At 47.0% G+C, this 22873-nt stretch overlaps 1 protein-coding gene and 1 pseudogene across 1 annotated transcript in view; both read left to right on the top strand.

Annotated features, from left to right (window-relative positions):
• LOC135055057 (dual specificity phosphatase 29-like) overlaps nucleotides 1-22873 on the top strand; it is a 232086-nt gene that overhangs the window by 50635 nt on the left and 158578 nt on the right. The window lies entirely within an intron of this gene.
• The window catches only part of LOC135055059 (dual specificity protein phosphatase 13B-like), a 122125-nt pseudogene that overhangs the window by 58907 nt on the left and 40345 nt on the right, over nucleotides 1-22873 (top strand).

Genomic DNA, 22873 nt, shown 5'->3' with positions numbered 1-22873 from the left:
CCTGGAAAGAAGCAATATAACCAGGGGCGTTTTAAGAGAGGAGGAGGCCCACGTTCAGCCTCCTCCATCGGGCCCCCTCCTCTCTGCCCAGAGCGCCGTAGAGTCTGAGCACTAGAGAGCTCAGACTGTACTGCGCATGCGCAGATCTCCGGGAAAATGGCGCTGCAGCCATTTTCCCTGAGATCTCTCTACTGCGCATGCGCAGAATGCCGTGAAAATGGGCGCTGGGCCATTTTCACTCTGTTCTAGCGGCGCTGCGGATGCCGGCACTGGACTTTGGAGGGGTAAGTATTTTACAAATGGGTGCAGTGTGTGCGGTGGGGGCCTCCTCTGGACTCAGGGGCCCGTGTGCAGTGGCAAACGCAGGACTTGCATGGGGGTTTCCAGAACTGGGTGGAGCCAAGCACGGTGGTTGGGACTGAGGTGACCCAGTATATGCTGGGTCCGTAAAACTAGTGTGTCTGTGTATATATATCTATATATCTACACATATATATACCGTATATACACCTATGTATATATTTATATACATATACACATAGCATATTAAACATGCATATATATATATATATATATATATATAAAAATATATATATACTCGAGTATAAGCCGACTTTTTCAGCACTTTTTTTTGTGCTGAAAAAGCCCCCTCGGCTTATACTCGAGTCAGTGCAGGGAGAGCAGTGTGACAGGGAGAGCAGTGTGAAGGAGGGACACGGAGCGCACAGCGCGTGCCTCTTCTGTGTCCCTCCTGTATCTCCGGCGGTTCTATTAAAGGAAGTACCCGTTCGTGAGCTCTGATTGGCTCACGAACCGGCACTTCCTTTAATAGACCCGCCGCGGATGGCGGAGATGCAGGAGGGACACAGGAGAGGTGCGGGCTGTGCTCTCCGCGTCCCTCCTTCAGAAGACAGTGTGGGAGCGACGGAGGGTAAGTAACAGGCACTAGGGGAGCATATTTGGCACTTGGGGGGGTGACATATGTGGCACTGAGGGGACTTATCTGGCACTATGAGGGGGCATATCTGGCACTATGAGGGGGCATATCTGGCAGCATGAGGGCATATCTGGTACATCTGGCACTGTGGGGCATATTTGGCAGCATGAGGGCATATCTGGCGCATCAGGCACTGTGGGACATATCTGGCAGCATGAGGGCATATCTGGCACTGTGGGGCATATCTGGCAGCATGAGGGCATATCTGGCACATCAGGCACTGTGGGGCATATCTGGCAGTATGAGGGCATATCTGGCACTGTGGGGGCATATTTGGCAGTATGAGGGCATATCTGGCACTGAGGGCTGTGTACGGCTAGAGCTGCATTTCCCACCCTAGGCTTATACTCGAGTCAATAAGTTTTCCCAGGTTTTTGTGGTAAAATTAGGTGCCTCGGCTTATATTCGGGTCGACTTAAACTCGAGTATATACGGTATATTTATATATATATATATATACACATACAGTACACGTATATATACGCATGTATATATATCATATGTGTGTGTGTTTATATGTATGTATGTATATACATGTGTATATATGTATGCACAAATTGCACATGGATATATATGTACTATAATTAAAATAAAGTAAACTTTTATTAAGCACTTATAAGTGCCACTAGGAAGAAAGCAGGCTGCAGAGGACGCTAGACAGCCATTAATAATAGTCATGCAGCAAAAAAAATAATAATAATTTTTTTGTAATTTTTTTTTTGGTGGAGGGGGGTTTCTGGGTGCTCGGAAACCCCCCCTGGGTGCGCCACTGGTGTGCACCGCACACACTGCACCCATTATAGAAACGCTAGTGAATATAACCCACCCGAATCTAAATCGGTCTGCACATGTTACATCTGCCCTACATGCAGTGCAACATGATTTTGCCCTGTTGTGTGCTTTTTTACCTTTCTTGCAAACCTGAATCAGGCCCTCTACGTTATAATACCTTCAAATGTTTAAAAAATGTTTACAGAAAATTGTTACATAACACATTCATCCACTCGCCTCTATAATTATAAAAGCCAGATGCAGGAAAACTGCATATCTTTGTTGTAAGATTTTGGCCTTATTATCTAATTACATAGGAAATGTAAAAATGCATACGTACATTTGATCAATATTTTTACTGCGCTGAGTTGCGATTGTGATCCTTCGAGGTACCTAACTTGTGCGGTTGCATGTTCTGTAATCTCTAAATGCAATGTTATCTCTACTTCCTGCTTACCAGTAATGTTCCTTTGTCCCATGCTTTTTAAGGCCCCCACACATTTAGTGAAGGTGACGGTTGATATGAAGGATATCGTTCAGAAAATAGGATTTTAAATTCCTACCGGTAAATCCTTTTCTCGTAGTCCATAAGGGATATTGGGGACATATTAGTACGATGGGGTATAGACTGGTCCAAAGGAGCCAGTGCACTTTAACCACTTGCCTGGCATGGTTGCATCAGATGTGACCATGCCTGCAAGTGCTCTATCTGACCTGGTCGCACAGGATGCGACCAGTCAGTTAGAGAGTGTTAACAGCGGCAGGGAAGAGAAACTTCCCTCTGCTGCTGCTGTCAGAGGTACCGGAAGGTCCCTCTGCCTCCCTGCACTCTCCCCTTCTGATTGCCGTGCTGCCGATCACTGCTGATTGGTCAGCACTGCAGGATCCCCCCCTCCAGCGGCTGCAGACAATGGCAGCCGCTGGGGAATGTAAATTAACCCTCCCAAGCCACCCCCAGACCCCCCTGTATACCTGGAGGCTGTCCTGGCTTTCAAAATGAAAGTCGCAATGGTCACGATGTTCCGATGGTCGCGATGTTTCACAAATATATTTACAAAAACAAATAAAAAAATAAAAAATTTTTTTTAACTAAAATCTAAAATCATCATGTTCTTCACCTAATTCACACATAAAAACCCCCAACAATTTCGGAGCGGTTTTTGGCTAAATAAATCGAGCTCCAGAGTTTTTTTTCTCCAACTTCATCTTCAACTTTTATTTCTTTCGGTATGCTGTTTGGGCAACAGCATACCTGCACAGTGGGAGTTGGGGGGAGTCACCGGCCTCTTCAGGTGCAGAGCCGCTTCCCCACTGCAGGACCAGGTTGTTTGTTCAGCGAGGCATGGCGCCTTGGCTGTCTCAGCAGCAGCATGCCACACACCCCTACGCTGCCTGAAGGTGATCATCGATGAGTACACACCGGGGTCCCCGCTAGGGGGTCCCCCGGTTCACAGTGCGGCAGAAGCGCGGGTGAGGCGTACGAGTCACTCCTGGGGGGGGACCCGCTGTGGCTCCTGCGTGAGACTGGCTAAATACCTTGTACCAAGCATTTATGTGAGGCTACAAACACTTAGGAGACATGGCCAATATAAAGATTACACAGTAGCTCTGGGGCCAAAGCGGGGGGCGGAGCTATATTAGAGCGGGGTCAGTGGCTTTTTGGCGCCTTCCTCTGCATAAGCTGCAGCAGCAGCCTCACACAACTCCTCCATAACGGTCACACAGTGCCCGAAGGAGAACGACATACTTGAGAGAAGGAACATAACAACAATAAGTGTGGTGAGACTTACACACCAGCACACCATAACATAACCGGGCCAGCAACGGCTGGCAACAGGAACAGCAACAGCTGAACAGGTAACATATAACAGAGAACCTGCAGAAAGTCACCGCACAGAGACGGGCGCTCAATATCCCTTATGGACTAAGAGAAAAGGATTTACTGGTAGGTATTTAAAATCCTATTTTCTCTAGCATCCGTAAGAGATATTGGGGACAGATTAGTACGATGGGGATTTCCCAAAGCTTCCAGAACGTGCGGGAACGTGCAGAGACATCTGCAGCACCGCCTGCCCAAACTGGGTATCCTCTTTGGCCAGGGTATCAAACTTGTAAAACTTCACAAAGGTGTTCTTCCCCGACCAGGTAGCAGCTCAGCATTTTTGCAGGGCCGAGACTCCACGGGCAGCCGCCCTTGGAAGATCCCACTGATCTCGTAGAGTGGGCCTTCAGAGACTGTGGAACAGGTAAGGCTGCCAACACATAGGCCTGTTGGATAGTAAGCCGAATCCAACGAGTAATAGACTGCTTTGAGGCAGGGCAACCCTTCTTCTTCATACAGCACGAACAAGGAATCCGTCTTTCTGATCCGTGCCGTCCTCTTGACATAGATTTTCAAGGCTCGCACTGCATCCAATGCCTCCGGAGGAGCAGAACTGCCAGAACTGGACGGAACCACAATAGCTTGATTCAAGTGAAATGCAGAGACCACCTTCTGCAGGAACTGCTGTCTAGTCTGGAGCTCCGCTCTGTTCTCATAAAAGACCAAGTAGCGACTTTTACACGATAAGGCCCCCAATTCTGAGACACGTCTAGCAGAAGCCAGGGCCAGTAACATCACTGTCTTCCACGTGAGGTACTTGTCTTCTACCGTCATCAGAGGTTCAAACCAGGAGGACTGTAGAAAGTGTAACACCACATCCAAATCCCAAGGTGCCGTAGGTGGAACAAACGGAGGTTGCAAGAAGATCTAAACTTCTGGCAGGATAGCCAACTTCTTCTGGAAGAAGACGGAAAAAGCTGAAATCTAGACCTTAAGGGATTCAAGGCGTAAGCCTCTATCCACTCCAGTCTGCAGGAAACTAAGGAATCTTCCCAAGTGGAATTCTGCAGACGGATATGTGCGTTCCTCGCACCAAGAGACATATCTCCGCCAGATATGATGATAGTGTTTTGACATCACAGGTTTTCTGGCTTGCACCATAGCGGCAATGACCTTTTTGGAAAACCCTTTGCGAGCTAGGATGTTCCGCTCAACTTGTTTTTCTGCCCAGAACTGTATTCTTGACACTTCTCGCATGCAGGCTTTGCTTTTTGTCCCACCTTGTCAATTGATGAACGCCACAGCTGTGGCTTTGTCCGACTGAACCTGGATCGCCCAATCCCGGAGCATAGGGGAGGCCTAAATCAGAGCATTGTAGATGGCCCGAAGTTCCAGGATGTTATTTGGAAGTAGGGCCTCCTGGGCAGACCACCTGCCCTGGAACTGCGCCCCTGGGTGACAGCTCCCCATCCTCTCAAACTCGTGTCCGTCGTGAGGAGGATCCAATCCTGAATCCCAAAGCATCGACCTTCCAGCAGGTTGGAAGACTGTAGCCACCACAGGAGTGAAACCCTGGCCTGGGGTGACAGTCAAATCATCCAGTGTATCTGAAGATGGGAACCGGACCACTTGTTCAGAATGTCCGATTGGCAAGTTCTGTCATGAAACCTTCCAAACTGTATCGCCTTGTACGAGGCCACCATCTTTCCCAACAATTTTATGCAAAGATGAATTGAGACTCGAGAAGGTCGGAGAACCATGCAAACCATTTCTGGAAGTGTTCTCACTTTGTCCTCTGGGAGGAACACTTTCTGTGCTACCGTATCCAGTAGCATCCCCAGAAACAGGATCCCTGAGACGGTTCCAGTTGGGACTTCTGCAGATTGAGGATCCATCCACGGTGAGTCAGAAGTTGGATAGTGCGATCTATGTGGAGCAATAGAAGCTCCCTGGAACTCGCTTTTATCAGGAGATTGTCCAGGTATGGATTTACGTTAAGCCACTGGACCCTGAGCTGAAACATCATTTCTGCCATCACCTTCGTGAACACCCTCGGAGCTGTAGACAGGCTGAAGGGCAATGCCTAAAACTGGTAGTGATCGTTCAGTAGGGCGAACCACAGATAGGCCTGATGAGGAGGCAAATGGGGATATGGAGGTAAGCATCCTTGATATCAAGGGACACTAGGAATTCCTGTTGCTCCAGGCCCGCGATCACTGCTCTCAAAGATTCCATCTTGAATTTGAAAACCTTCAGTTAAGGATTCAAGGACTTCAGATTCAGAATGGGTCTCACAGACCCGTCTGGTTTTTGTACCATGACCAGACTGGAGTAGTAACCTTGTCCTTATTGTTGCTGGAACAATGACCTTGGACTTTAGCAACTTGTTTATGGCCAGTAGTAGCGTACCACACATATTTTCCAATGCTGTTAAGCCTGATTTGAAAAATCATTGAGGAGGAGCACCGTTGAACTCCAGCTTGTAACCCTGAGAGATAAGGTCCCTTACCCAAGCATCTTGGCAGGAACCTTCCCAGATGTGGCTGTAGTGACTTAACCAAGCTCCCACCACGAGATGGGCACCATCATGCTGAAGTCTTTGTGGAAGCTGAACTGGTGCTCTGTTCCTGGGAGCTGGTAATGGCTGGTTTCTTAGGCTTACCTCTGGCGCCTCTAGCCACGTTGGAGGCCCCCCTTGCCCTAGATTGAAATCTAGAGGACAGAAAGGACTGAGTAGACGGTCCCGGGTAGGTACGTCTAGCAGGTGGAGCCCCCGAAGGGAGAAACATGGATTTCCCAGCAGCAGCTTTGGAGATCCATGCGTCCAATTCACCTCCAAAGAGCCAGTCATCTGTGAATAGAAGAGATTCCACATTACGTTTGGAGTTAGCATCAGCAATCCACTGACGCAACCATATGGCTCTGCGCGCAGACACAGCCATAGCCGTGGTCTTAGCATTAATATTGCCAATCTCTTTAAGGGAGTCACAGAGGACCCTAGCCGTGTCCTTAATGTGTTTTAGGAAAGTTATAGTAGTAACTAAGGTCATATCACCCGAAAGACCTTCCTGAATTTGAGTAGCCCAGGAATGAATTGCATGTGTTATCCAGCAACCTGCAATGACCGGTCTTTGAGCTACACCTGCAGCAGTGTATATAGATTTCAGAGTGGTCTCAATTTTGCTATCTGCCGGGTCCTTTACCGTAAAGGATCCCGGAGCAGGAAGTACCGCCTTTTTAGAAAGGCGAGAGACTGAGACGTCTACTGCTGGATATTCTTCCCAGAATTTCCTGCCTTCAGGGGCAAAGGGGAATGTATGCAAAAACCATTTGGACACCTGATATTTTTTATCTGGATTTTTCCAGGCTTTGTTAAATAAATCATCCAACTCCTTGGAGTCAGGAAATGTGAATGTCAGTTTGTCCTGTGGGAGGAAAAATGACTGCTGATTATTAGCATCCTCCAGGGGGAGCTTTAACACAGATACTACTGATGATATACAGGATGATGTGGACCCCATAAGAGGGGACTCCACCCCTACACAGGGTATTGAACCCCTCATATTGGCTATTCGGGATGAATAGCCAATATGAGGGGTTCAATACCCTGTGTAGGGGTGGAGCCCCCTCTTATGGGGTCCACATCATCCTGTATATCATTATCAGTATCTGATAGAAGTGCAGGTAAAGCACGTTTTTGTGCACCTGTAGTGGACGGGGGGATGTTTAGCAGCTAGATTTGCCACTACTTGTTGCAGAGTTTTATTGGCATTTGCAGTAAGTTGAGATGTCATATCAGACATCATAGTTTTGATAGCCCCCAGCCAGGAGGGCTCTGGACTCTCCCCCACATTGTTATCAGTATTTTGTGATGACTGACTACACTGCTCAAATCAGCGCCATAACTACCTGCGTGCCAGGTGTGCCTGGCACACAGCGCAGTTACCCTGAGGGCGCACGGCCAGCGGCTTGTAATGAGTCAAACTGACTCATTACAAGCCGTCTGTTGTGTGCTGTGCGCCGCGCTGGAGGGAGAGCAGCAGCCGCGCCGGAGACAGAGAAGGAGGAGGAGGGAGGGGTACTGGAGCCCAGCAGCGCTATGTGATTGGTAGTAGTGCCGCTGCAGCAGTCCTCTCTCCTTCTGTATTGGCTGCCCGGCGCTGCTGTGAATGCTGACTGTGCCAGAGTCTCTAGTGGTCAGTGCGCTAGCAGCGGCGCGACGGCTACGGGAGAGGAGGGGGCCCACACAGTCAGCGATGGACTCCGGAAAGGTAATTATAGGAAAACTGGGTGCAGTGTGTGTGGTGTGGGACCCCCCATGGACTCAGGGGCCCGTGTACACCGCACACACTGCACCCATTATAGAAACGCCAATGGCTGTTGCCCAAACCGCATACCAAAAGAAATAAAATGAAGAAAAAAAACTCTGGAGCTCGCAGAGATGTGCATCCTCTGCTGAGGGCACTTTTTTCTAAACTGACCTGTAGGAGGAGGCATAGAGGGGAGGAGCCAGCACACCCAGTTGAAGAAATTTAAAGTGCACTGGCTCCTTTGGATCCGTCTATACTCCACTGTACTAATCTGTCCCCAATATCCTTTATGGATGCTAGAGAAATGAACAATATATTGTTCATTAGAAATGAACAATAAATCATTCATATCGTTTAGTGTGGAAGCACAGACGATGAACGGTGCACGGTGCACGTTCCCGCGGTCGTTCATTGTTGGTTTTCCAGCATTTTTCAATGCAAGTCAATTTGGACAATAACAATCATCATTCAGAACGATCATCGTCCAATTCGCTGACATCGCTAAATGTGTAGGGCCCTCACATAGATCAAAAATGACTGTTCTTATGCAGTCATAATAAGGGTGTGTTAGAATACACATGAAGATCTTTAAGGATGTTTCGTGAAAGGCAGATATTTTCTTTTAGGCCATCTCACATTGTGTATATACAGGTTCACTGCCAGGGATAAGGCTATTCTACGTCAGTTAAAAATCACCCACATAGTGAATGCTGCCTCGGGAAGGTATCGCATAAACACGGGACCGGAGTTCTACAGAGATCTGAACATTGATTACTATGGAGTGGAGGCAGATGATGACCGACATTTCGACCTGAGTGCTTACTTCTTTCCAGCAGCGCAGTTTATATGAGCCGGTCTGCAATCACCCCAAGGTAAAAAATAAAACAAAAAATAAACCCATTAACAAAATCAGTGAAATATGTAAGGATGAAAAGGTGGTTAATGTTCAGGAAAAGGTCATAATGATCCAGTTATGGGGTATCTCTCAACATTTCAAATGATTAAATAATCATGACAATAATATAAACAATAATAATATATTTGAATTAATATTTGTCTATTGATACTTAGTTAGAAGAACCAGGAAACTAAAATGTTGCAAATCTATATAAATTAAGAAATTCAGAAATTTCCATTATACAAACAATAAACATATTCTCAGACATAGTATACCCTTTTCAGACCGCCTGAGGCGGGTCGCACCCGGGAGCCTGACACGGGTGCTTCCAGTGTGCGACCCGCTACCACTGTCTGTCTGGTGACATCAGCAGTGATGCGGCAGGGGCGGCACTTGGAAATCACATGATCACATGGTGAATGGGAAATGGGTCGCATCGACCCGGCTCCCGTTCACACCGCACAGTGAGCCAGGTTGAACATGAGTTCAACCCTGCTCGCAACCAGGGTTAAAATACTGTGTCGCTCGACCCGATATTTCAACCCTTGCACCTTTCAGACCGCACCTGAACACGGGTTAAGCGCGCTCATGTGCCAATAACCCATGTTTCTAGGTGCCGGTCTGAAAGGGGTATTGTTTTCCTTAAGATCTGACAGTAGGACACTAAAGGGTTGCAATACATTTTCTGTGTGATTACTGTAGTATACCAATTAGCATTCTTGCACCATCCCTGGACAACAGTATTTGTTACCAGTTATTTATACAGTGCACACATTTTCAACAGTGCTTTACACAGAAAATTTGTCATTCACATCTGTCCATGCCCCATTTGAGCTAACAATCTTTGTTCCCTACCACATGCACACACATACACACTAAGGTTAATTTTTATTTTTGCCAGGATCCAATTAACCTACCAGTGTATTTTTGGATTGTGGGAGGAAACCGGAGTATCCGGAGGAAACCCACGCAAGTACGGGGAGAATATACAAACTCAACACATTTAACTGTATCTAGTTTTTGCTACTCACTTTTGGTTGCTGATAGTACTCGCACTTCTTCAGTCCCTAAAAAATAGGAATTTAATACCTACCGGTAATTCCTTTTCTCCCAGTCCGCAGTGGATACTGGGGTTCTGTACTTTAGTACAATGGGGTATAGATCGGGTCCACTGGAGCCTGGCACTTTAAAACCTTTAGTGTCTCTGTGTGTGTGCTGGCTCCTCCCCTCTATGCCCCTCCTACCAAACTCAGTCTAGGAAAACTGTGCCCTAGGAGACGGACATACCACGAGAGAAGAAAACAGGTACAACAGCGGTGAGGCACAAAGCCAACACACAACCATAACTGAAAGGAGGGCGCTAACCAGAACAAAGGATAGCAACACCAACCTAACCAGGATAGCACAGCTATCCCAATAACAGAAAAAGGGCCGCAACTGCGGGCCAACCAAATACTTACTCAGGTAAGCAGGAATCGAAGCACTGAGGCGGGCGTCCAGTATCCACTACGGACTACGAGAAAAGGAATTACCGGTAGGTATTAAATTCCTATTTTCTCTTACGTCCTAGTGGATACTGGGGTTCTTTACTTTAGTACCATGGGGAAGTCCCAAAGCTCCCTAACAGGTGGGAGAGTGCCAAAACCCCTGTAAAACCGCCTGACCAACTTGAAGGTCATCCCTGGCCAAGGTGTCGAACCTATAGAACTTAATGAAAGTGTTCGAACCAGACCAAGTAGCAGCTCGGCACAACTGTAAGGCTGAGACACCCCGGGTAGCTGCCCAGGAAGAGCCCACAGATCTCGAAGGGTGGCCTGAATGGACATCGGCAAAGGCAGAGCCACCAAAGTACAGGCCTGTTGAATGGTCAACCTGAGCCAACAAGCAATTTATTGCTTAGAAGCTGGACGACCAATCTTGGCGGCATCATAAAGGACAAACAGCGAATCAGATTTCTGATGGCGAGCCGTCCTCTTGACATAAATCTTCAGAGCCCTCACTACATCCAAGGATTCTGGCCCAATGGAAGCGTCATACAACACCGGAACCACAATAGGTTGATTGACATGAAAAGCTGAAACCACTTTCGGCAAAAACTGAGGACGCATCCGGAGTTCCGCCCTGTCCCCACGGAAAATCAAATAAGGGCTCTTACAGGATAAGGCCCCCAATTCAGAGACAACACCACCCTATGTAAGGGTTCAAACCAATGTGATTGAAGAAAAGACAGAACCACATTGAGATCCCACGGAGCTGTGGGAGGCACAAAGGGTGGTTGCATATGAAGAACTCCTTTTAGGAAAGTTTGAACTTCTGGCAACATGGCAAGTTCTTTCTGGAAGAAAATAGAGAGCGCCAAAATCTGGACTTTGATGGAGCCTATCCGTAGGCCCATATCCACTCCCGTTGCAGGAAAAGTAGAAAACAACCAATTCTAAAGTCCACGGGAGACACCTTTCTACTTTCACACCAGGAAACATACTTTTTCCAGATACGATGAAAATGTTTTGACGTAACCATCTTCCTGGCCTGGACCATGGTGGAAATAACCCAGGAGGGAAGACTTTTTATTGCTAGAATCTCTCTCTCAACTTCCCAGCCGTCAAACGTAGCCGCTGTAAGTCTGGATAGAAGAACAGACCTTGTTGAAGAAGATCCTTTTCGGAGCGGTAGGGGCCAGGGATCCTCCAGAGCCATGATTAGGAGGTCCGAGTACCCCGCCCGTCAAGGCCAATCCCGTGCAATTAGAATTGCTTGAGCGCTTTCCCTTCTGAGTATGTTTTTAGAACCATTGAGATTAGCAGTAGAGGAGGGAACAGGTACACAAACTGGTACGTCAAAGGCGTCATCAGCGTGTCCACTGCTACAGCTTGCGGATCCCTCGTTCTGGAACAGTAACGGCCTAGCTTCTTGCTGAGACGAGATGCCATCAGTTCTATCTGCGGACAGCCCCACTGGTGAATTAACTGTTGAAACACCTGGAGATGTAGGCCCCATTCCCCTGGATGGAGGTCGTGTCTGCTGAGGAAGTCTGTTTCCTAGTTGCCCACTCCTGGAATGAATATGGCTGAGATGGTACTTGCATTGGCCTCCGCCCAGAGGAGGATTTTTGACACTTCTCGCATCGCCGCTCTGCTTCTTGTTCCCCCTTGTCGGTTTATGTATGCCCCTGCCGTTGCGTCGTCCGATTGAACCTGGATCGCCCGATCCCTCAGGAGATGGGAAGCTTGCAAGAGGGCACTGTAAATAGCCCTGAGTTCCAGGATGTTTATTGGCAAAGCAGATTCCTGACGTGACCATGTCCCCTGAAACTGGCCCCTTGGGTCACAGCCCCCCAACCTCGGAGGCTAGCATCTGTTGTCAGTAGAATCCACGAGTGGATATTGAAATTCCTGCCTTCTACCAGGTGAGGAACTCGTAGCCACCATAATAGAGAAATCCGGGCCTTCGGAGATAAGGTCACTTCCTGATTCATGTGCAGGTGAGACATGGACCATTTGTTCAGCAGATGGCCGGGCATGAAATCTGCCATACTGGATTGCCTCATAAGCAGCAACTATCCTGCCCAACAAGTGTATGCAAAGATGGATGGATACCTTGCGAGGACGGAGCACTGAGCGGACCATAGCCTGGATAGCCAAGGCCTTGTCCATTGGAAAAAATACACAGTATCCAGTATCATTCCCAGGAACTGAAGATGCTGGGCCGGTTTTCAGGTGAGATTTCTGGAAATTTAGGATCCACCCATGATCCGTAAGCAGGTGAGTCGTCAGATCGATGCTGTGCAATAGACGCTTCCTGGACAGAGCCTTTATAAGGAGATCATCCAAGTAGGGGACTATGAAGACTCCCATCATGCGCAGTTGCAGCATCATCTCTGCCATGACTTTGGTGAAGACCCTTGGAGCTGTGGACAGGCCAAAGAGCAAGGCCTGAAACTGGAAATGGTTGTCCAAGATGGCGAACCTGAGGTAAGCCTGATAATGAGGCCACATAGGAATGTGTAGGTAAGCATCTTTGACAGTCAGGGACACCAGGAATTCTCCCTCCTCCAGACCGGACACCACTGCCCTGCTCTTGAACTTGAACACCCGCAGATACAGGTTGAGAGACTACAAGTTCAAGGTGGGTCACACCGAACCGTCTGGTTTTGGAACGACAAAAAGTAAAAACCCCTGTTGCATAACGGAGGAGGTACTGGGACCACCACTCCTGTCCGCAAATGTTTTTGAATAGCCTCTTACAAAGTAACTATTGGTGCGGGTAAAGCTGGCCAGCCCGATTTTAAAAATCTGTGAGGAGGGAGTGCTTGTAAATTCAGCCGGTATCCCTGCAAAAAGAGTTCCCTCACCCAAGGATCCCGGCAGGACTTTGCCCACACGTGGGCGAAGTGTTGAAGGCAAGCTCCCACAGGAAAGTCACCTTGCCATTGGGGCAAGCTGTCACGCAGAAGGCTTAGCGGCTGCCGGTTTATGGAACTTATCACTAGATCCTCTCGGAGTGGTGGTGACTCCCCGGCCCCTGCCTCTGAATCTTGCCACACGAAAGGACTGCAAGGAGGGTCCTGTGTAAGAACGTCTGGCAGGTGGCGCAGCCGACAGCAGATAGGTAGACTTGCCCGCTGTTGCCTGGGATATCCATTTATTTAATTCATCCCTAAACAAAGCATCACCTGTAATGGGAAGATTTTCCACACCCTTTTTGGAATCAGCGTCCACTGACCATTGACGTAACCACAGAGCTCTGCGTGCCGAAACAGCCATAGCAGTAGTGTGGCCATTTATCTTACACAATTCCTTAATAGCCTCGCTCATAAAATTAGCAGCATCCTGAATGTGTTGCAGCAGAGTAGTGACCTCATCCTGGGGCAGATTGACTAATCTATTAATAATCTGATCAGACCACTTGACCATTGCCCTAGAAATCCACCCACAAACTATTGTTGGGCACTGTGCAACGTCCGCTGCCGTATAAATTGCCTTGAGAGTGGTCTCAATTTTACGGTCAGCAGGCTCTTTTAGGGATATAGTCCCTGGTACTGGTAGTACCAACTTCTTAGACAGTCTGGACAGAGACGTATTGACTGACAGGGGTTTTCCCATACCTTCCTGTCCTCCTCTGGGAGGGGAAAGGTAGCAAAAAACCTCTGAGGAATTTTAAATTTCTTATCAGGGTTTAACCACGCTTCCTTGGCCAGGGGGTTTAACGCCTAAGATACAGGAAAAGTTGCTGAGGTCTTTGGTCTACCATTGAAGTATAACTCCTCATCTGGTTCTGCCTCCTGATCCGGTATGTGCAGAACCTCTCTTACAGCAAAAATGAGGGCAGAGAGCTGTCCTCATCCATATCACCATCATCATCAACATCAGGCTGATCAGAATCAGACTAGAGCACCTGTGGCAGTGAGCGCTTATGTGAAACCAACAGAGGGGGCTGAGAAGCCTTTCTGGTATCTGCTGCTTTAGCCATACAATCAATAGACTGTTTAATACCTGTCTCTCCTTTTTAGCTGCAGCTAATTCTGAATTGACATTCTGAGTCATGCTCTTAAAATTATCTAACCAGTCAGGTGCCTGTGAACTCTGTCCCTGTGGAGATAAGGAACATTGTTCACACATGAGGGATCCCGCTGATGAAGGGGTAGAGTTACAAGCAGCACACATAACCATTTCCACAGACATATATACACCACTGAAAATACAGTGCAGCTCACTGAAAACACCTCCACACAGACCCTAGAGAGAGCCCCTGGAGTGACACTGGGGAAACAGATACCAGCACACAAACACAGTAGAACAAAGTGTGAATATAAGTGTACAACCTGTATAAGTGCGGCGGCGCTCCCGCTAGAAAGCTCCCCCCTGCTATGACCCCCTCGTACCAGGTCAGAAGTCTGTAACAGCGTGGGTCCCCAGAGGAGCAGCGTTCATGCAGCCTTGATGATCCACACCAGCAGGAAATGGCGCCTTCCTGCTTCTGGTCCCGCTCCAGGAAGCCCCGCCCCTTGCAATGGCGCGCGACCCCTGTAGCTCATTTTTTATACTGGCCATGTTAAAACATATTAAACCATAACAGTACACACAAAGCCTTTTCTGATAGTGAGCACTGCTGATGAGAGCCAGCTTTGTCCGCGGTGGGCACCGCAGCTCGTGGCCCGTGACCGCCGTGTGACATGCCGCCAAAACTGCACCAGGGACCCGCTAACCGGGACCCTGGTGTAACACTCACCGCACCTTGATCTTCAGCATCTGTTAGAGGGTGGTGGCTAGCTGCCAGCGTTGGCACACTTACTAACGATGTGTGATCAGCACCTCTGGAGCTCAGTGTCCTGTCAGCTGGGATTACGAACCATAAAACCCTCAGGAGGTTGGTTCGGTCGTCCCTCTAAGTCCCACGAAACAGGTAGCCAAACAGGTAGCCTGGTTGCCAACCAGGGCTACCTGAAAATAACTAACTAAAAAAATAAAGGAAACTCTCTGGATCTCCAGAGAAGTGCACCCGGCTCCTTGGGCACATTTTTCTAAACTGAGTCTGGTAGGAGGGGCATAGAGGGGAGGAGCCAGCACACATATACACACACTAAAGGTTTTAAAGTGACAGGCTACAGTGGACCCGATCTATACCCCATGGCACTAAAGTACAGAACCCCAGTATCCACTAGGATGTAAGAGAAAGAAAACTTAGGATAGTCTGACAATACTTTTTGTTGTCCTGATTGCCTCAACAAAATGGATATCATTTGTGTTGGGACATTGCATTAAGACTAAAAGACGGGCCAATCTAACGTCTAAATCTATTAAACAAAATAATAGTGTTATATGTTAAAACAACATATTCTTGTGCAAATTTATAAAGCCTAATAAATATATAATTATTGAATATGTAAAAATATTCCCAAAGTTGCCATCACCTGTGTCAAAGTCAGAAAAATATCCCCATACACACTGCCATATTTGCACCGCACACTGGTCCGCGCTGCGCATGCGTACGCTCTCCCGTGAAGGCGCATACCCGCAATAGCGTGCACCCGCGGGCGCACGGTATGCGTATTTACGGTAGAGTTTATGTAGTCGTAGCGTGCGACTCATTCGTTACATATTTTCACAATTAATGTAGTTTGTAGATCATGGTCCCTTTGATAGATTCTGAAAGTTTGGTTAATATAGAATGTCCCTGAGCTGAGGAATCCCTCTTTGTATCGTAGGAAGGGTCTAACAGGAGTCATGCAGTAGTGTTTGGTACCCATCGGAAGAGTATTTAAATAGCAATATTCCGGTGTTGGTTTGGAGCGTATTAATCGCTCGTGCGAATAGTTAGGGACATAAGAAGTTTATGTCCATTTCTACTATTTACTCATACTCAGGTATGCGGCGGGAAACCTAGTTCCCCACCCACCTGAGCTGTTTGAAATCGTCACAGCCCACCTGTATGAATCAACCTATGACCTTTTGTTATGATGCAGGGCCGAATTCCGACGTCCAATGGACAATGGGATTGTAGGGACTGTAAGATTGCATTGTGTGTGGGGCATAAATAGGCAGGCCGACCACATCCAGCTCTCACTCTTCAACGGTTCTCATTGCTGAAAATCGGGTGCTGGATGTCCAGGCGCATGCGATCGTTTACCCTTGTGCGTAAGTTTCTCTCCGTAATCATTGTCTTTCTGTGAGCCATTTCTCTCATATATATATCTCTCTCTCCCTCTCTCTTCTCCTTCTCTCGTATCTCCCATTGACTAGTATTGTATTGTATTAGATCAGCATAGTATTGTATTGTATTTCTTGTATAGTTATTTGGTTAGGAAGTCTCTGTTATATTGTAGTGTATCATTTGTACTGTGATTCTTTTTGCAAGTATAATAGTTATAATACAGATAATAGGCTTTGGACCCTAAACCAGTATCTGTGTATTTTCTCATAGTTTTAAGTGTTCACTTGAGCGTCGGTGACGCTCAAGCAGCTTTGTAGTTAGTCAGGTTACACAAGGTTGCACTTACACCCTGTATTCACATTAAGGTATTCTGTGTATTTCATTAATAATAGGTTTAGACATAAAGGTATAGCGTTGTGAGCGTCTGCGCCGCTGGTGATCTCCTCGTGGTCTCGAGCGTCCGCTACGCCATAGCGAATCATTACGTTAGTCATAGCCAACAGAGTGCTTGTCTGTGATCTCTGGGCCGTGAGCGAACGTGACGCTTGAGCGTCTTGCCTACGGCTGAGCGATCGTTACGCAACTTGCGTACCCTTACGGTACTTCTTAAGTAAACAGCGTACAGTGTTCTTAGACCTCATAAAGGGTTGTATATACGATAAATATTTAGCTTTATCAATTGGCGGCTCGTCCTGTCCTTCACATATCTGCACTAGGTAGATCAGCAGACATTATCCCTCAGCAAAGGGCGGGAGGTTGTCTCGTAGTGCTGACGGGATAAGCGTCTGCTTCGCTTAGATAACGAGTGCTGAAGGAATCCGGGAACCGGAGGTAAGAACAAAACGCTTGTGTTTTTTTTTTTAAACTGTTTATTTTTCTTCTGTCTTGCGTATATACGCACGCATACATATATATATCTGCATTTCTTTTCCATCTGTGTATTTCATTTGTCGTATATCACCATCCTGTCTGCCAGTTTTTATAGTTGATAGAAAAGTGCTAAAAGAGACTTGCTGTTATTTCATAGTTTAAGGATAGAGGTAATAGTTAAAAGTGTAGACAAACACACAGGTTTGCCTGGGAGATAAGGCAAAGCCAGTGGGGTACGCGGTAGATGATCAGGGATCGTTTGCATTGATAAAAGTATATTGTGTTACGGTGGATCTTTGTTTTGCGTACACGTGTCTCTAACAAAGACTAGCGTACGCAATCCAAAGGCCGACGCACGCAGCGTTCATTACGCAACGTAGCGTCCGGTTACGCCCACGTAGCTCAAGTCACGATAAGTTGATTTTTAACGCAACGTGATAAGTAACGCACAGCGGTAAATAGCGCAACAGGCGGTAAATAACGCAAGTCTATTTTTGGAAATCCAAAAATGTAAATTTAAATTAACAGATCCTGCTCCTAATTGGTAACACAGCTGGGCTGAAGAAAATTTTCTGCGCAGAAATAGAAATAGAAACAAAAGTGTACATATGATGAGTGAGTGTTTTTACAATTTTAAAGGTTGAACCACAAGAAAAGTCGAGTACTCGTGAGGTACATGCGTGTAAGTGACGTGCACGGTGGCTAGGGAGGCATCTCTGGTTAAATACAATTTTGAGCATTAGAGTATAGCAGACCAGGAGGTCATACTGTAACAAGACCAGGAGGTCATACTGTAACAAGACCAGGAGGTCATAACAGACCAGGAGGTCCAGGTACAGCCGACAAGGAAGTCCGCTATACAGTTCACAGGCACAACACCGAAAAGGGTTGGTGCAACACCCATATAGGCCATATAAGCTCTGGCTGAAGGAATTCGCAGTCGTAAGTTTCGATTCCATTGGTCTTTCCGTACATAAGCTTAGTTGTTTGTGTACTGAACGACTGGACCGCACGTAAGTGTGTGCAGTAGTTAGTAATCTGACCTAATACCATTAGAGTAAAGGGGTCACAAACGCTATCTGTACACTCTAACGTGATTTGTGTAATTTTTTTTATTTTAAGGGAAGTTCGCTGCTCACTCAGGAACTATCCAGCAACCAATAGTTACTGGAAAGAGTAAGTGTTCTTCGGATAACCCTCACAGGTTCCAGTAAATAGAGGTTCAGGTCACAGGGGCCCTAGGTCGAGTACGCCAGCACCATATCGGTGTGATCAGGTCGTATAGGTCGGCGTGGGCGAGTGAGTGGGGTACTCGGTAAACCGCCACCGTCAGCCTATTGTTGGCATTTGGTTTTTCGTAAAGGGTTGGCTAAATAAAGCAACACTTTTGAACTATGGGGGCCACTTGTTCAGGTAGGGGGCGATCAACCTCGGTTCGGGTTGATTCAGTGGTCCGGCCAATTGGGTCGGCCAGGTATATCATGTGTGAGAAATATGGAAGTCACACAGAAACTTTATGTGATGAATGGGAGAGAATGACTGTGCATGACGGGGAGAAATTCCCAAGAATAGGGAGCTTCAGCTCAGAAGTGTTACAAAATTTAAGGAGGAGGATATGTCTCATAAAATCAACAAAGAGACGAATTCAGCATTATGATTATTTACAGTTGTGGCAACAGGAAGGTGAGATACAGAGAGGTTTGGCTCAGGCGGCGGGATCTGGCACTAACAGAAAATTAATTGCCACGGCCCCGCCGCCACCATATATATCAGGAGAGAAGTTGATTACGGAGAAAGACGCACTAAGGTGTAACACAAAATCACTTAGTAACTGTGTAAATGTTAATGATAATGTTAACCCATTAACCCATGCAAGTATTAACCCGTGCAAGTTGTACCCTGTTTTGAACTTTCCTCAGGAGTGTGATCAAGAGGACGAATCGGCAACGATTTCAGCGCTCTCTCTAGCAGCCACCATAGCAGAGACCACAGTAGGCACAGCTCCACCCACGAGATTAGTAAAGGTCCCTAGCGGAGGGATAGGTGAGGTCGTATCAACTGGTAAGTACGGCACCATGCATTATGCTGAAACTATTTCACCACAGCCTGTAGAATCTACACAGAATGAGGTTGTTAGAATCACACCTGTTAGAGTAATAGCAGTACCAAATGGGAAAACAGACGCATCAGGAGCCACTCCCATTAGGAACATCGCCATGTACACTCCATTTTCCCGAATGGAATTAAGGACCATAGTGTCTGAATTTCCTGACCCTAGAAAAGACTTAGTTGCCAGTCAAAAATACATCAGAGACTTAGGTAACACTGTAGAGCCCAACAACAAAGACTGGCAGATATTGCTGAGAGCGTGTTTACCCTCAAATGTCGACGCAACTCAATTTTTAGCTGATTGCGGACTAGATCATGATGTACCTCTTACAGATGTGTACAACCAAGATAATGTGAAAAGAATAAACTTGCAGCTAAAAGAGTATTTCCCAGCAGTAGCTAAATGGAATAAGATATTCTCCATTAAACAGAAGGAGTCAGAGACAGCTGCAGAGTATTTTCACAGAGCATTATTAGAAATGGCAAAATACACAGGTATAGAGGACATTAAAACAGACACAAACCATCGGGAAGTAGCAGTATCGGTACTGATGGATGGTTTAAAAGAGTCATTGAAGACTAGGGTACAGACCACGCAACCTTGTTGGCGAGGTCTGTCTGTGGCTACTTTGAGAGAGGCTGCTATTGATCACGACAGAAACATCACTAGACACAGGGAACAACAAGGTGACAAATTAATGTCAGTAAGTATACAGGCTCTGACCACAAGGCAGCCTTTGTTTGTATCACCAAATCCTGTGGGTAAGTCAAGTATGGTTACTTGTTATTCTTGTCACAAACAGGGACACATGGCACGAGATTGTAGAGTAAAGAATCCACGAAACTCATACCAAACCCCTAGACAACGACACGACACACGACATTGGGAGCAAGGTCCGCAGAAACGGAGTTATGAGCCACATACAGGGGAAACAAAAAGATATCCCCCAAACAGAGACTGGCATGCCTCTGGTAGTTCCCAACTATCTCCCTCACAAGTAGTTGCTGCCAGCGGGATTCAGGGAGGTCACCATACCCAATAGGGGTGTGGCCATACCTGTAATCTGCAGCCAGTAAAATTAATTGCCAACCTTGAAAGTGAACCCGAGGTCGCAATCAATGTAGCTGGTAAAACTTTAAACTTTCTTGTAGACACAGGGGCGGCCAAGTCAGTGATAAATTCGACAGTGGGCATGAGAACCACTGGTAGGACAATTCCAGCCATGGGAGTAACAGGAGTAGTCCAGCACTACCCTGTTAGCAAACCAGCCGAGATTACAATAGGGCCTTTGCATACCAAGCATTCCTTTTTGCTGGCTGCATCGGCACCAACCAATCTCCTGGGAAGAGACTTACTGTGTAAAATGGGGTGCGTCATTTATTGTACTCCTGAAGGTGTATTCTTGGACATACCTGAGAAACACGCTCAGGAAGTGCGAGACATGTTAGACTCCCCATCAAAATTAACGTCACATACCATTATGACAAATAGGAATCCATCCCAAATAGAAGAGATGACATCTCAGATACCAGAGTCACTTTGGACAAAAGACGGACAGGACACTGGATTAATGGCAAACGTAGCTCCAGTAGTGGTACAAGTAAAAGATGGTAGGATAGCTCCAAAAATCCCACAATATCCTCTGAAGCCAGAGGTGGAGTTAGGAGTTTACCCAGTAATAGAGCGCTTGCTACAACAGGGCATTCTAGTAAGAACGTCCAGCACTGCCAATAGTCCCATCTTCCCTGTTAAGAAGAGTGGGGGGAGGGGTTACAGGCTAGTGCAGGATCTAAGGGGGATTAACAAAATAGTTGAGAGTCAGTTCCCCGTAGTGCCAAATCCAGCTGTCATCCTAATGCAAATCCCTCCCACTGCCAAATTTTTCACTGTTATTGACCTCTGCTCCGCTTTCTTTTCGGTACCTCTGCACCCTGACAGCCAATATTTGTTTGCATTCACATACAGAGGAGTCCAATACACATGGACTCGGTTGCCCCAAGGTTTCATAGATAGTCCAAGTATATTTTCTCAGGCTTTGCATGATTGTTTACAGTCTTTCCAACCAGACAGTGGATCAGTATTGATACAGTATGTGGACGATTTATTACTGTGTTCAGATTCACTGGAAGCATCTCTGAAGGATACGAAACAGCTCCTGTTTCATCTTTCAGACACCGGACACAAGGTGTCCAAAGACAAGTTGCAATTATGCCAAACTAAGGTAAAATATTTGGGACACTGTCTAACACAAGGACTGAGACACCTGACCGCTGATAGAATCCAAGCAATTAGAGACATGACACTGCCACAAACCCAGCAACAGATCAGGACGTTTTTAGGAATGTGTGGGTATTGCCGTAATTGGATCCCAGGGTTTTCCATATTGGCGTTACCTTTGCAGGAAATGGTCTCCTCAAACAAACCTGATAGGATCTCGCATACAGACGAATCCGAAACAGCATTTGAGAGACTCAAACAGTGCCTAACGCAGGCGCCAGCACTAGGTATGCCAGACTATGGGAAACCCTTTGAACTATACGGAACAGAAAGTGCTGGTTGCGCAGCAGGTGTACTAACCCAAAAACACGGTGATGCCAGCAGGCCAGTTGCATACTACAGCGCTCAGCTAGACACGGTAGCGCGATCCCTCCCCACATGCTTGCGAAGCGTTGCTGCGATAGCATTACTAGTGACAAAAAGCGAAGACGTCGTGCTAGGCCACAACCTCACAATCCATACGCCACATGCAGTATCAGCCTTATTGAATTCTGCCCAAACCAGACACGTCTCATCAGCGAGGTTTACAAGATGGGAATTGGCACTAATGGCCCCCGTAAACATCACCATAAGGAGATGCAGTGCATTAAATCCTGCAACATATCTCCCAGGTGTGCCTGGTCAGGCACAAAGGGTGGAAGGTGAGAGTGCTGGGGAAGGAGGATTCAATACAAAGGAAGATACACATGATTGTATGGAATATTTGACCCAAAATTTTACCGCAAGGCCTGACATCAGTGACAACCCACTGGAAGATGCAGAACTCACGTTCTACACGGACGGTAGTTGTCACAGACAGTCAGACTCGGGAGACTTGTGTACTGGATACGCAGTCGTAGATGACCAAGACACCATAGAAGCGGAACCGCTAGGCCCACCTCACTCAGCCCAGGTTGCTGAACTGGTCGCCCTAACCAGAGCATGTGAATTGGCTAAGGGTAAGTCAGCCAATATCTACACCGATTCTAGATACGCATTCGGGGTAGTCCATGATTTCGGAGCCCTATGGCGTCTCAGAAATTTCATGACGGCCGCTGGTACACCGGTAGCGCATGCAACTCACATAAAAAGGCTTCTAACAGCGATACAGGAACCCGACAGAGTGGCTGTTATCAAATGTAAAGCACATACATATAGCCAAGACCCGGTATCACTTGGTAACAGCCGA

This window comes from Pseudophryne corroboree, chromosome 3 (genome assembly GCF_028390025.1).
Source record: "Pseudophryne corroboree isolate aPseCor3 chromosome 3, aPseCor3.hap2, whole genome shotgun sequence".
Taxonomy (NCBI): Eukaryota; Metazoa; Chordata; class Amphibia; order Anura; family Myobatrachidae; genus Pseudophryne; species Pseudophryne corroboree.
Note: the sequence above shows the minus strand (reverse complement) of the source record. Positions and strands in the feature narration are given on the sequence as shown.